This window comes from Oreochromis aureus, linkage group 3, assembly GCF_013358895.1.
Source record: "Oreochromis aureus strain Israel breed Guangdong linkage group 3, ZZ_aureus, whole genome shotgun sequence".
NCBI classification, from domain to species: Eukaryota; Metazoa; Chordata; class Actinopteri; order Cichliformes; family Cichlidae; genus Oreochromis; species Oreochromis aureus.
In genome coordinates, this window is record NC_052944.1 from 112,017,132 (window position 1) to 112,029,984 (window position 12,853).

The 12,853-nt window shown below is 40.8% G+C and overlaps 1 long non-coding RNA gene across 1 annotated transcript; it reads right to left on the reverse strand.

Annotated features, from left to right (window-relative positions):
* Positions 1–2,506: 2,506 nt before the first annotated feature.
* LOC120437876 lies at positions 2,507–4,655 on the reverse strand. Its single transcript, XR_005611463.1, has 3 exons — positions 3,640–4,655; positions 2,736–2,888; positions 2,507–2,565 (listed from the first exon to the last, which is right to left on the reverse strand). It is a non-coding gene; the product is annotated as an uncharacterized LOC120437876 (long non-coding RNA).
* Between the last annotated feature and the right edge of the window lie 8,198 nt (positions 4,656–12,853).

Here is a 12,853-nt window from a genome sequence, read left to right on the forward strand (position 1 = left end):
ATATAACCATAGTGTGCTAATAGCAAATTCTTTTGTCAGGTTTAAAGTGAGATCCTGCTTTAAGGGCAGCTTCATCTGCTGGTAATGACAGATGTTTCTAGTATATCAGGCTTGGCCAACATTACAGGGACTTACTTGCAGAGACCCACGAGCTCCAAACTTGGTGCTTTATGATTGGTGCAGATGCTCTAAGCTACTATTAACCAATAAGAACCACGGGGTCAGGGGTCACTACAAGAACTTATCAGCCACCAACTTGTATATATAACTTTACTCACACTTGTAAAACTCTTAGAGTAGAATTCAATGGGGCAGAGTGACCTGAGCACAGGCCCACTCTGTGACACTCAGAGCTTTGTGGATATCATCTGCAGGTGCACGTACTGGGAGTACTGGGCACAGTGCATGTACAGCCAGCTTGCAGCCACTTTGCCACCACTTTAGGACAATGTTTACAGTAGACTGAGCCACACTGACTGTGAGCAGTCATTGTGCTGCTGCATGGCTGATGGCACTGTCCCTGCAGCTGTCAGGGACAACAAGAACCACTCAGCTACCTCAGCCAAGCCAAGACTGTGCTGATGTTGTGACCTGAGACCAAGACACTAACCCAGGATGCTGATATGATGGTGTGAGAGTGGCTGGATGAGCCCATCCACCTTAAATATGGATCATATAAATATCTGTAATGCAACACATGTTTTATGCAACATGAACATATTTCCAGCTGTTTCATGTTGTGTTTCCAAGATTTCAGTTTCCTGTAACTTTCATTTGTATTTCCTTCAGTCTGTTAATCTTGGAGCTGTGAGCAGCTTCTTATTACCAGGTGAGAATATGTAACAGTCTGTAGATGTGATGACACTATGGAGCGGATCTCCTGTCTAGTTCTGCACAGAAAGCTGATGTCACTGCAGCTGCTAATATGTGCTGCAGCCAAGCCTACATGAGAGGGCTGTGCTGTGGAACAGGGTGGTGCAGGTGGTGTTATCTACATGTGAACATTAGACAACAGTCATATGAAGACACTTGATGTTGTTAGCTAAAGACCTACAATAAGAGAAAGAGAGCAGCAGCACTAGTGCAGCAACAGCAGCTCATGTTATAAAAACACTGATCAATGATTTGACTGTAACTGCTCCAACTGTCTGTGTCAGTGATGCTGTTGGAGATGTTTCAGTAACACTGACTGAGACTGAAATGGTTTAACACTGGTTTCATGTTCAGATAGATTTGACCTGCTGTTAAATGTCACATATTTCTGATATATGTATAACACATAATCATGCTGTTACACACATTCATATTTGACTGTTACTGTATCATATTCAGTCCTCGTCTCACACTCAGGTGTTCATCGCAGTCACAGACGTGTCTGTAGTTGTGTGTGTGTGTGTGTGTGTGTGTGTGTGCGTGACTTTTACTGCTACCTTTCATTACATAATTACCAACAAGAATAAACTGTTAATTACACCAAAGAACAGCTCACTTCCAGATGTTTGCTGCCAAAAGATTTTGTCAAATGTTTATTATCAACTTATTTTTTATTTTCCAACCTAAATATCAGCTGCTTTAAAGCAGCCTGGTTGTCTAGCAGTACTAGCTTCTGTCACTAGGTGGCAGTGTAGGCTTTGGTGTGTGTTTGATCACTTTGTGTTTGTCTGTTTCTGGTGTGATCACAGCTGAGACGTGTTTGGTTCTGTGGGCCTTTCAGTTTCATCTAAAACCTCCTGAAAGTCTGAATAATCGTCACCTTCGCTGAGATCAGACAAAAGCACTAACTAACAATAACGACTAGTAAGTGCCTCAGTTACCAGAAATTACAGTCAGAGATGAGTATTTATGAAACCTCAGAGAAATCAAACTTCATAACATTTATAGAAGCAGAATTATCCTGTATGTTAATCATCTGAAACATTATTATTATCTAAATACTTCATGAATCATTTTCTAAGTAATAAACCTATAATTTACAACCATAACAGCTCCTAAATAACTGCTCTGTCTGTGATGTCATACTTTAGACATATAAACTGCTGTCACTGATGATGTTCTGAACTTATTGATCCAGATCTTTTAAATCTGTCTTAATGTAACCGGCGTGTTCCTACGTTGTGTCTGACACTGAAAGGTCAAAGAAACAAAGAGCTCCAAGTCATTAACTTGCTCGCTCCAGCTCCTACAACCAAATGCAAACAGTAGGGAAGAGGGTTAGCTCCACCCACCACAACTTCCAAGCTAGCAAGAATGATCTATTCATGCTAGCATAGACTGTAACACATCTGTGGCACACACGTACTACACATTTACAGCATCTAGCAAAGACACAATGATGACAATAACTGACCTAAAAACACAATCAGAAACATCAGGGTGGCTAAATATACATTATATGTGTGTTGTACAGTGTTGGGAAAGAAATGACACCGACCTCTCCCACAGGGGATTGTAGAAAAGGGAGGGGCCAAAGGGTACCCCAAAATTTACAGGGTTGCACCAAAGAAGAAGAAGAAGAATGAGGAGGGGCTCCAGCTGATAATAAACATAAGTGCAGACTTGGAGGTCCTGAAAGTATAAAAGGAACAGTTTGGGTCTGGTTCCATTAATAAACTACATACTAATGCTCACTATTGTGTAGTTATTATAAAGTGCGACTAAATCCTCCCTCTGGATGGGAAGAGTCCATGTGTCAGTATTCAGACACCTGGCTTGGGTTTCTGCAGCTAATGTGTCACCTGTGAGGACTCTGAGACAAACCCACAGCATGCAGGTCATTTCTACATCTGTTGGTGTGTCCTCAGTTTCCCAGCATGCCTTGGCTGTGCTCATGGAAGTGAATGAGGGGGAAAGATCTGTCCTGCTGCCCTGTCAGTACTCGGATTTCATACCTGCTAATCTCAGAGGACAAAGCAGCGTTACAGCGACGCACATCGATGAGAGCTGATGCTCTCAACACTTCAGACCTCCGCCTGTCTCTGAGAAAACCAACAATGGCTGTCAGCAGCAACTACACCTGCTCCACCAGTGCTGGGAGAGACGAGCTGAGACTGACAGCTCTTTGTACAGGTCAGTACTGCAGAGGTCAGAGGTCAGTTTGCTGACAAACCATTTAAAAACATTTTGAGCTAAAATCCATGGAAGTCACAGAGGAAAGAAGAGACACTGCAGAGAGGATCCAGAATATTTGATGTTTTCTGATGACAGTTAAAGTTTCCAGCTATCAAAAAGTGTAACAGCGCAGCCTTCATGTCCTTTCAGTTCTCCATCATTAATGATGACTGTCGTTATAAATCATGTTGGCTAGTTTTCTAACTCAGTCCATGTCTCCAAAGCAAAGCAAACTTCTGTCCCACACTTTCTGTGCTGAGTCTTCAGGGATTCTTTTCACTTGGTGCTGAACTAACTTTAATGAATTCGGCTCCAAAGAAACCCCAGCCCTCCCTAAACAAGGCTAACAAGCAATGCAACAACTCTGTGGGTTCTCTGTAGTGTAGCTATTAATCACAATCAGCTTTACTGACCACAGATATGCACACATGACACCTTCATGACAGACACTTACTATATGCACAGCATATGCATGAGGACTGACTATAAATATCTACAGAGCCACTTCCTCTATCTGCTGGTGGTACATACCTGTCCTTCCATCATGGCTGCTCTCCTTGCTCCTCCTCTTTCTCTGCTTTCTGCTGTCTGAGGTTTTCACTAAGTACACGGTCAGTTGTGGCTGATGTCTGTGGTCTCGTCCTGAACAGTGGTTCTGCTGACACTCACTGGTTCTCTGACTCGTTCCTTCCTCGTGTCAGTGCTTTCAGTCTTCTCCTTTGGCGAGCTCATTATCCCAGCTGGGTATCTGATCAGGGCGGCAAGGCGCAGGTGTTGATTGGCCACAGTCAGATCCACCTACAAGCATCTTTGATTTCTTCTTCTTTTTATCCTGCAAAGCTCAAACTTCACTATAATACAAAGACATTTCAGAAACGCTGCACTGAGTGAAAGATAACAGCAGTGACCTAAATGAGTCTCCAGCGTATTCAAATAGATTTTCTGTGAAGCATTAAAATCAAACTTTTGTTTCTCATCCTTTCAGTTTTGTGCTCGTGCTGTTAGTCTGAGAAGCTCCTTGTTTGAAGTCAGCTCAGGATCATAAAGACTTCAAATCTATTTGATGCCTGAGTAACTTCCATACGCAGAAACATCTGGATCAAATCCACACTGAATGTTTATGTGACACATTTAAAAGAAGTCTGTGTTGTTCACAGTCGTGCTTGTACAGAGTGCTCACATCTGACAGGACCTAACAGAAATAATGTGTCTGTGCTGAATGAGACACTAACATAACACATGATGATGAGTCTGTGATGGGAACACTGGTTCTTTCAGTCACTGGTGTCCTCACTCCAGTCCATGTCAGCTGGAACTAATGATTTGGATCTTATTGTGTCAATGTTGTTGGATCTGTTTACATATTTGATTAAAAACAGTTTTATCCAACGTGATCATTTCATGTTTTAATAAGTGTTCACTGTTATTATGGGCTGTAACAGGCTGACTAGTGATGCGCGAATCATGAACGAATCGTTCAATACTCGAGAATCATGAATCATGATTCATAAGCCCAACTGACTCACTGACTCATCCCTGTTGCTGTTAGCAGCAACATGCCTAGCTTATAATTAAAATTGTGGAGATAAACACAACATCCAGTATCTTAACAAAAACATTTCTGCTCTGAACTGGAAGAAAAAACCCTGAGTAGAAGCTCACATCAAGACAATAGCTCCTCGGTTCACAGTAGCATCGCTCTGCTAACATGCTAACAGCACATTTGAGCTACTCACCCCCTCCTTTCCTGTGCTGAATCGTAGAGCGAACGAATCACTCTCACTCACTCACCCCCTCCTCCTGGCTCACAGCTTCTTCTTCTTCTTGGTTGGCAACCAATGTTAAGGCGCATTACCGCCCCCTGGGTCACAGCTCAGTGGACATTTAGATGAGAAAATATATATTTGACACATGTAAGGAAAATACTAATAAAATAAAAATAAACAAAATAAATGTTCCCTTTAGAATTTTTTTTGCTCTTTTTTGCTCTACACACACGTGCAATAAGACTAAGTGCAATACTCTTTTCTGACAAAGTTGTATTTTTTACTTAGTTGTATATAGCATTTGTATTCTATTTTTATCCTATTGTATATTTTATTCTATTTTATTCTACTGTATATAGTATTTTATTTTATTCTATTCTATTCTGTACAGTTGTGTACAGTATATTATTCGTATTGTATTCTAATATTTGCTATATGACTTTTGCACTGTCCACTTTATGCTGTGACAAAAATTTCCCACGTGTGGGACTAATAAAGTTTATCTTATCTTATCTTATACGAGACTGGATTTGTTTTTTAATACTTAAAAAATACTTAGGTTATCAAATAGAAACACAGCAGATGCCCACACTTTGCACTTGAATACAGAGAGTACAGAAATGATGGAGTTCCCATTTAGTTCCCACTCAGAAATATGAACGTCAGGTTAATCAGACGATGGACTGAAGATGAATCAGAAACTATTTCCATATAGAAACACTCTGTTTGTCCTTCTTAATGATTCACTCAAAGAAGAGAAACTGGATGCTTATTACATTTACAAGAGTCTAATGTGTTTGAACAATATTGTTTCTAACGTGAACATAATTAAATCATATACAATCGCATGAAACTTAACAAGTTAACACGTCTCAGTTCCTGTTGACTTGATGTGATACAATCTAGTAAGAGAGGTTATTTGCCTTAAAGCCAGATGTCACACAACATCACAAGATCAGGTGAGACTTCAGACCAAATGAAAATCACTGGGATTATCTCTGGAAGAGGCAGAAAAGCATAGACGTTGTGGACCTCACAGTCTTTCTGACAACACCTCAAGGCCAAGTGAATGTGCTGAGAGGGAAAAGATAATGATTAATGATTTATTTAAACTCATAAGTGGGTGCAGCAGCTGAGCTTTGACCTGTGAGCTGCAGTTTAAGCCTTTTTATGGTTTAGTGTTTAATGTTTAAACTGTTTATTGCTGCAGACACACCCACAGTCAGGCTATCTACTGTTGAAAAGTGAATTGTTATATGCAGTGTGCAGTGTTGGGGAGTAACGGAATACATGTACCGCCGTTACGTATTCAGAATACAAAATATGAGTAACTGTATTCCGTTACAGTTACCGTTTAAAAGGTGGTATTCAGAATACAGTTACTTTGTTGAAATAAATGGATTACACGGCGTACTTTCCTGTTTCATATTGTCGCGGTCAGGACTGTTTGGGTTTGTTTGACAGCTACGTTCTGTTGTTCCAGGCGGCAGTGTTACGGTTGCCATGGTTACAGGGTGACGCGCTCTCTCTGCGTGTTTCCTGGGTGAGAGGCGCTTTTTGTTGTTGTTGTTGTGCTAAGCTAAAAGGCAGAATGCTACAGGCATAGCTCTAAAGCATGTAGCCTGATGAGCAGTGTAGTCCGTGCTGCAGGAGAATGGACTACCATACACGTTATGTGTCTGTGAGCGAGGGAGGAGACAAGGAAAAGTCCGAGCTGTCACGGAGCAAAAACGGGAGCTGGAAGCATGTAAATATAATAATAACCACTGCAGCCAAGAAGAGTGCCTGACGAGCCCATTTGTAAGTAAGCTATTAAGACTCAACTGTACACTGTGTTCGTGTTTTCCTCCGAAAAATAAGTTCAGTTGGAGAAGCCTTTCAACGCCTCTCTCTGTCTCTGGCAAGCAAAGTTGACCCAGACAACAAAGTAAAGCTAGTTTTCGCTACCAGCCCGACACGAACCCGACGTATTAGCCAGAGGTCCCTTTACTACGTTTCGAGCCGCGGACCTTCAGTAACAGTAATAAATCACAGCAATAGGACATTCATGTAGTTGTAAACAGCATGATAATATATTAAGTATTCCAAAGTATTCAGAATACGTTACTCTCATTGAGTAACGTAACGGAATACGTTACAGAATACATTTTGGGGCATGTATTCAGTATTCTGTAGTGGAATACATTTTAAAAGTAACCTTCCCAACACTGGCAGTGTGGCAGCTGACCTTTTAATCTGCAAGCCGGAACTTGAGAATTTTTGATGTTGTGAAGTGTTTAATGTGACGCAGCCTGCAGACACAGAGGACTGATGACGGAGAAGAAGGATTTTCTCTGTTTCTACACAGACCTGGTCCAGACAGCAGAGAGCTGCAGAGTGAAGACGTTCATGGGAGCTGAGTAAGTGCAACGTCGTCTTTGAATCCTGGATCAGGAAGTGAAGCTGGTGAATATTTGGTGTTTAAATAAGGTTTCTGTCTTTGACTCAGCCTGCTGTCACTTTGTTTTAGAGAGAAAAAAGAGGTTTCAGATTAACTGGTGTTCCTGCTGCTCCAGCACAAAAGACAATGATTTTGAAATGATTGTTGAAATGAGCTTTGAACAAACATCAGTTTAGTGGTGAAATATTAAAATGCTGCAGGAATAAGGATAACAAAGTGATGACATATGTTTGTGTTTCAAACAGGAAAACCAGCAGAAACAAATAATCTTTGGGGAACATGACAGAGAGTGATGAGTTTCCGAGGTTCACTTGAATGCAGCACAGAAAGTTTCTGATGTTCGTGATTGTAAACGTGTCCTCAAACGCCTCTCTGACTCTTTCCTTCCTGCTCAAAGTTCCTCTTTTCTGAGCTTGGTGTTTGTGACTGACGCTGATCGTCTCCGTGTGAAGCTCCGTGTGAAGGTAACGTTAGCAGTGTGTAATGTTTCCTGGCTAACATCAGCTGTGTGCAGCTCAGTTCCACCACAAATCTGCCGCTCCATAGTTCACGGTAACGGACTCATGAGGTCGACCGTTAAACGCTCTCCCGCCATTTTGTCTGTGTGCAAGTGTGTTTGCGCAGGTTTGGACGTTTTTATTACCACTGTCATCTCATCGATAACCTATTTGTATTTTGTAAAAGATCTCTGTTCATAGTTTAGTTGGATTTTAAAAGTCTGTAGTTGGACAGTTTTATTTTTGGACTGATGCTAAAATTCTTCTTGATGGTTTCCATTGAGGTGTTGTACTTGACATCCGCCATTTTGGATGTGATAAGCTGTAAAGAGCACATTCAGAAAGAGAAACCAGAAAGAGTTTTAGTTTAATAACTTTTTAGTTTAATAACTTTCCTGTTTCATATAGAAGAGTATGAAAAAAACCAACAACAAACAGGATAACAACTTTAATTTACTTGAACTTTTAAAATCACCAGCATCTGTTGAAATAATATTTGGTCATTTAAAATTTTTGTTTTCATTTTCTCTTCCTAGTTACTTCTTTCTCATTCTCTTCATTCTCCTTGTCACCTTACGTCACACTCCTTAACTGAAATTATAGTTCTAACATAAGAAATCCCACATGAACATCCTTAATTTAATCTCTGTATTGTCACAGTTAGTTATTATCGTCACATCGTACATGCAACCTTCTGGACTGCTAACAAGATATACAAGATATATATATCTCTCTCTATATATATATCTATATCTAATATAGATATATATATAGATACAGTTAAGCCCATAATTATTCATACCCCTGGCAAATTTTGACTTAAAGTTACTTTTATTCAACTAGCAAGTTATTTTTTGACTGGAAATGACACAGGCGTCTCACAAAAGATAATAAGATGATGTACAAGACGCATCATTGTGGAAAAAAATATTTCTCAGCCTTTATTTACATTTGAGCAAAAAGTATCATGTCCAGAATTATTCATACCCTTTACAAACTGTCACAGTCTCTGGGAAAATCCAAAGTTCCATCCATTCCAAATAGTCAAAGCTGTTCTAAAGCATCCTAATTACCCTGATTAATTGGAAATAGCTGTTTGAATCAACTCAACAGGTGAAAAACAGCAGCTCTCTGCAGGTGGTCTGTGGACATTCATGGCTAAGACAAAGGCTGTGTCCCAATTCAGGGTCTGCACACTTGAAGTACGCACACTACGCGTACTACGTACGGTGCGTACTATAAGTACGAGAAGTGCGGAAGTGAGAGGCTTGTGAAATGGGACAGTCTAGCCTTCGTCGTGCTGCTCAGGTTGCCTAGCAACCATGATACTAACCGCTAGAAACGTTACATACAGCTGTGACAGAAATGAAGGAGAAAAAATGTTTTGTTGGTCATTCATTTTTGTCATGACGTCACTTTGATTAGTTGAGTATCTGAGGCTGAGACCACAGGACTGTAAAACATGATAGTTGGGCTTCATTTCTGTACTGAACAGTCATTTTAAGATTAGTTAGTAAATAACAATTAGCTAATTTTGTTCATGAGACTAAAATCATCTCACTGTGGTAATGTAAATATAATATGGCCAATATTATATGTATTTGTAACAGAGCGAAGGTGATTTTTGCACAGTGTTATTAAAGGAGGGAAACCTTCCTCAAAATGGACAGAGCAGTGGAGCAGCCAAGGGAATGCAAACGAATTAAAAACTGTATGACTAAAATATAATTTATTATATTTAAACAGTTAAAAATGTAAAATGAATTAAAACAACCCTGGCCAGGGAATGGTAAAATGGTAAATGGCCTGTATTTGTATAGCGCTTTACTAGTCCCTAAGGACCCCAAAGCGCTTTACACAACCAGTCATTCACCCATTCACGCACACATTCACACACTGGTGATGGCAAGCTACATTGTAGCCACAGCCACCCTGGGACGCACTGACAGAGGCGAGGCTGCCGGACACTGGCGCCACTGGGCCCTCTGACCACCACCAGTAGGCAACGGGTGAAGTGTCTTGCCCAAGGACACAACGACCAAGACCGTCTAAGCCGGGGCTCGAACTGGCAACCTTCCGATTACAAGGCGAACTCCCAACTCTTGAGCCACGATCGCCCCATAGAAACAACACAATAGAAATCAATAAAACACAACATTAAAAATCCAGTGGCGTCCGCCACAGTATAAAAGTCACTAAAAATTAACAATCCAGGCAAGCGGTGCAGAAGGGGGAAACCCAGCGGCGTCCTTGCCTTCCTGTCCGTGTTCTCCGCTCCAGCGCGCTATAAAAAAAAAAAAGAAGAAAAAAAAGGGCAGCGACAGTAACTACTCTTTTAGCGGCTACCGTTCAATAAAGTGGGATAAGTCAGAAGACTTACCCCGGGTGGGCAGAGCTCTCAACTTTCTATCTATCTATCATATATATATATATATGTAAACGCTGAAAGTACAAACATCGCTAATGGCAAATAACTTTGCCGACATGTGGCCAACAGTAATGTTTTAATGTTCTTCGTTATTAAACATTCGCACATAAATAAGTGACATCATATTCAGTACTTACTTTTGACAGTTCACTGTTCGGCCGCTCCCTTCTGCCGTATTTTGCGGCAAAATTATCCACACCCACCGCCGCGCTATGGATTGTGGGATATATGGGACCACGAGCGTGCACCGGACCACGCTTGATATTTGGGGAAATCGACGGCGCATTTGGAGTATGCATTTGAAGTACACTTTGAATTGGGACAGCCGTCGTCGCGTGGCGGTGACGTATTCGCACTTGAAATGCGTACTTCAAGCGTGCATACCCTGAATTGGGACACAGCCAAAGGAGCTCAGTGAGGACCTGCAGCTGTTCATTGTGGCTGCTCACAAGTGAGGAATGGGCTACAAGGCCATATCCAAATGTTTTCAAGTTCCAGTGGCTACAGTGCAAAGTATTATTAAAAAATACAAGATGTTCCGCACTGTGGAAAATCTCAGAGGACGTTGTCGGAAGCCAAAAGTGAAACCTGTGCTGGCCAGGAGAATAGTGAGAGAGGTGAAAAAGAATCCAAGGATCACCATCAAGGCCATTCTGGTGAATCTGGGCTCTGCTGGTGGCAATGTCTCAAGGCAGACAGTCCAACGGACACTGCACACTGCTGGGTTCCACGGATGCAGACCAAGGAAAACGCCACTTCTCCAGGCACTTCTAAGGCATGCAAATGCTCATCTGGACAAAGTAGAAGGTTTCTGGTCTTCAGTGTTATGGTCAGATGAAACAAAAATTGAATTATTTGGTCACAATGATGTTGCCTTCATTTGGCATAAAAAATGGAGAAGCCTTCAACCCACAGAACACCATCCCCACTGTCAAACATGGTGGTGGGAACCTAATGCTTTGGGGGTGTTTTTTACCCAATGGACCATGGAACCTAATCACAGTAAACAGCACCATGAAAAAGAGCAATACATGAAGATTCTCAACAACAACATCAGGCAGTCTGCAGAAAAACTTGGCCTTGGGAACCAGTGGACATTTTAGCACGACAATGACCCAAAACATACAGCAAACGTGGTGAAGAAATGGTTAGCAGACAACAACATTAACGTTTTGCAGTGGCCTAGCCAGAGTCCTGACTTGAATCCAATTGAGAATCTGTGGAGGGAGCTAAAGATCAGGGTGATGGCAAGAAGACCCTCCAACCTGAAAGATTTGGAGCTCATTGCTAAAGATGAATGGGCAAAAATGCCTGTGGAGACATGCAAAAAGCTGGTCTGCAATTATAGGAGGCGTTTGATTGCTGTAATAGCCAATAAAGGCTTTTCTATTGATTATTGAGAAGGGTATGAATAATTCTGGACATGATACTTTTGCTAAAATATAAATAAAACCTGAGAAATATTTTTTCCACAATGATGCCTCTTGTACATCGTCTTATTATCTTTGGGGAGACACCTGTGTCATTTCTGCTCAAAAAAGAACTTGCATATTGAACAAAAGTAACTTTAAGTCATAATTATGGGCTTAACTGTATGCATGTATATAGATATATAGATATAGCTATAGATATATATACATCTATACATCACTTCCTGTTGGGTATATATAAATAAATATATGTACTCTGAGTCTTTATACTCACAGACTCACAGAGACTCACAGCTGGTTTGATAGATTATTATTCATCACAGGTGGAGTTTAGACGCAGATTAAACACGTAAACGTCTGATTTTATAAAAACTGCGTCACAAAGAGTTGGCTCCGCTCCAACAGGAAGTGATGTTTCCACCACAGAGAGTCATGTGACTGTTTCCCCCAGCAGACGGTTAACCAGTGTAGAAACCCAGAGAGCTGTAACGTCACAGTAAGAGGACCGTTTGGTTTATGAGGACAGCAGCTGCTCACAGAGGAGACTCATCACAGCTGCTGTAACGTTATTAAACATCTGTCTGTGCATCACTCTGATACTTACACATTATATTTCAGTAGAAGTCACTTTATTTTCCTTTAAGTCTTATTCAGATTTAAGACTCATTTCAAACACAGACAATCTGCTGTCATGGCAACAAAAACAGTTTATTTCTCGATTAGAGTTTTCATATTTCTAAATACTAACATAAATTTTGTCCTCACGATCTTATAATATATTTACATATAAACAGTTGAATAGATGTATTTGACCAATAAGAAGAAAGTAGATACAAATCAGACCTGAGTAATGATCTCAGCTCAGCCTGAGTCTGTGTAGTTAATCAGAGTTTAACATCACTGTCTGCTGTGTTTGATATAATCTATTCATGCTGCAGTTATGTTAAACTAACAGCTGACATTTAACTAGAAAAGTTCTTTATTAATCACATATTAGGATAAGATGAAAATAAACTGCATAGTGATGATCTGTAGAAAAATAACAGTGGAGCCTTTCAGCTCTGAGTACAGGGTGGAGTTTGTGGTGCAGCATGTAGCACAGTGTAGATGGAGGCAGGTGGACACTTTATTCTTGGACTGATGGAAAGATTCTTGCTGATGTTTCTGTTGTTACCTGTTGTTGT